This window comes from Arachis stenosperma, chromosome 9 (assembly GCF_014773155.1).
Source record: "Arachis stenosperma cultivar V10309 chromosome 9, arast.V10309.gnm1.PFL2, whole genome shotgun sequence".
Taxonomy (NCBI): Eukaryota; Viridiplantae; Streptophyta; class Magnoliopsida; order Fabales; family Fabaceae; genus Arachis; species Arachis stenosperma.
The window spans coordinates 56293283-56296318 of record NC_080385.1 but is presented as its reverse complement, the minus strand read 5'-3'; the positions used below and the strand labels follow the sequence as shown (position 1 = coordinate 56296318).

At 43.4% G+C, this 3036-nt stretch overlaps 1 non-coding gene across 1 annotated transcript; it reads right to left on the bottom strand.

Moving 5' to 3' along the window:
• Positions 1 to 357: 357 nt before the first annotated feature.
• LOC130953712 (small nucleolar RNA R71) lies at positions 358 to 465 on the bottom strand. The gene has a single exon (XR_009075874.1). It is a non-coding gene; the product is annotated as a small nucleolar RNA R71 (small nucleolar RNA).
• Positions 466 to 3036: the final 2571 nt, after the last annotated feature.

The window sequence follows — 3036 nt, the reverse complement described above, 5'->3', positions numbered from 1 at the left end:
GGTGACTTTACTGCACCTACTCCTGATTTCTATGGGAGAAGCATCTCTATCCCTGCCATTGGAGCAAACAACTTTGAGCTTAAGCCTCAATTAGTTTCTCTAATGCAACAGAATTGCAAGTTCCATGGACTTCCAATGGAAGATCCTCATCAGTTTTTAGCTGAATTCTTGCAAATCTGTGACACAGTCAAGACTAATGGGGTTAACCCTGAGGTCTACAGACTGATGCTATTCCCTTTTGCTGTAAGAGACAGAGCTAGAATATGGTTGGATTCTCAACCTAAAGAAAGCCTGGACTCTTGGGAAAAGCTAGTCAATGCCTTCTTGGCAAAGTTCTTTCCACCACAAAGATGGAGTAAGCTTAGAGTGGAAGTCCAAACCTTCAGACAGAAGGATGGAGAATCCCTCTATGAAGCTTGGGAAAGATACAAACAATTAATCAGAAAATGTCCTTCTGACATGCTTTCTGAATGGAGCATCATAGGTATTTTCTATGATGGTCTCTCTGAACTATCCAAGATGTCTTTGGATAGCTCTGCTGGAGGATCTCTTCATCTGAAGAAGACGCCTACTGAAGCTCAAGAACTGATTGAAATGGTTGCAAATAACCAATTCATGTACACTTCTGAAAGGAATCCTGTGAACAATGGGACTAGTCAGAAGAAAGGAGTTCTTGAAATTGACACTCTGAATGCCATTTTGGCTCAGAATAAAATATTGACTCAACAAGTCAATCTGATTTCTCAAAGTCTGTCTGGAATGCAAAATGCACCAAACAGTACTAAGGATGCTTCATCTGAGGAAGAAGCTTATGATCCTGAGAACCCTTCAATGGAAGAGGTAAATTACCTGGGAGAACCCTATGGTAACACCTATAATTCTTCATGGAGAAATCACCCAAATCTCTCATGGAAGAATCAAGAGAGACCTCAACAAGGTTTCAATAATAATGGTGGAAGAAACAGGTTTAACAATGGTAAACCTTTTCCATCATCTTCTCAGCAACAGACAGAGAGCTCTAAGCAGAATACCTCTGACTTAGCAACCATGGTCTCTGATCTAATCAAAACCACTCAAAGTTTCATGACTGAAACTAGATCCTCCATTAGGAATTTGGAAGGACAAGTGGGTCAGCTGAGCAAGAAAATTACTGAACTTCCCCCAAGCACTCTCCCAAGTAACACTGAAGAAAATCCAAAAGGAGAGTGCAAAGCCATAAATATGGCCGAATTCTGGGAGGAAGAAGAGGCAGTGAACGCCACTGAGGAAGGCCTCACTGGACGTCCACTGGCCTCCAATGAGTTCCCCAATGAGGAACCTTGGGAATCTGAGGCTCAAACTGAGACCATAGAGATTCCCTTGGACTTACTACTGCCTTTCATGAGCTCTGATGAGTATTCTTCCTCTGAAGAGGATGAGTATGCCACTGAAGAGCAAGTTGCTAAATACCTTGGAGCAATCATGAAGCTAAATGACAGGTTATTTGGAAATGAGACTTGGGAGGATGAACCCCCTTTGCTCATCAAAGAACTGGATAACTTGTCTAGGCAGCAATTGTCTCAAAAGAGGCAGGATCCTGGGAAGTTTTCTATACCTTGTACCATAGGCACCATGACCTTCAAGAAGGCCTTGTGTGACTTGGGGTCAAGTGTAAACCTCATGCCCCTCTCTGTAATGGAGAAATTAGGGATCTTTGAGGTGCAAGCTGCAAAAATCTCACTAGAGATGGCAGACAACTCAAGAAAACAAGCCTATGGACTTGTAGAGGATGTTCTGGTTAAGGTTGAAGACCATTACATTCCTACTGATTTCATAGTCCTAGAGACTGGGAAGTGCATGGATGAATCCATCATCCTTGGCAGACCCTTCCTAGCCACAGCAAAGGCTGTGATTGATGTTGATAGAGGAGAGTTGATCATTCAAGTGAATGAAGAATCCTTGGTGTTTAAGGCCCAAGGATATCCCTCTGTCATCATGGAGAAGAAGCATGAAGAGCTTCTCTCAAAACAAGAGCCAAACAGAGCCCCCACAGTCAGACTCTAAGTTTGGTGTTGGGAGGCCACAATCAAACTCTAAGTTTGGTGTTGAACCCCCACATTCAAACTCTAAGTTTGGTGTTGGGAAGTTCCAACACGGTTCTGAGCATTTCTGAGGCTCCATGAGAGTCCTCTGTCAAGCTAATGACATTAAAGAAGCGCTTGTTGGGAGGCAACCCAATGTTTTATAGTTAACTATTTTCTTTTGTTATTTTATCTTTTTTTTGTAGGTTGATGATCATAAGAAGTCACAAAAACAATAAAAAAAAAAGCAAAAACAGAATGAAAAACAGGAAGAAAAACAGCACACGCTGGAGAAGAAGAAGCTGGCGTTCAAACGCCAGTAATGCTAGCTGTTGGGCGTTTAACGCCCAGTCTGGCACCATTCTGGGCGTTTAACGCCAGAAAGGGGCACCAGACTGGCGTTAAACGCCAGTAAAGGGCAAAAACCTGGCTTTAAACGCCAGGAATGGGCACCAGCCCGGCATTTAACGCCAGAAAAGGCTCAAAACGTGGATTTTGATGCCATTTGGTGCAAGGATGCCTTTTCCTTGACACTACAGGATCTGTGGACCCCACAGGACCCTACCATCACTCTCTCTCTTCTTCCCCCATTCACCAATCACCTCAACACCTCTTCCCCAAAAACCCCTCACCTATCAAATCCCATCTTTCTCTTCACCACTCACCTCCATAAAACCCCACTTACCTCACCATCCAAATTCAAACCACTACTTCTTCCCCTTTTGGCCGAACCACAAAGCCATCTCCCTCTCCTCCATTTCTTTTTCTTCTACTCTCTTCTTTCTTCTTTTGCTCGAGGACGAGCAAACATTTTAAGTTTGGTGTGGTAAAAGCATTGCTTTTTGTTTTTCCATAACCATTTATGGCATCCAAAGCCGGTTCAACTGAGAAGGCATGATCTCAAGCCCATCACTAAGAAGAAGATGGAGCAAACAAGAGACCCCCCTCATCAAGAGATCCCTGAGATACCTCAAGG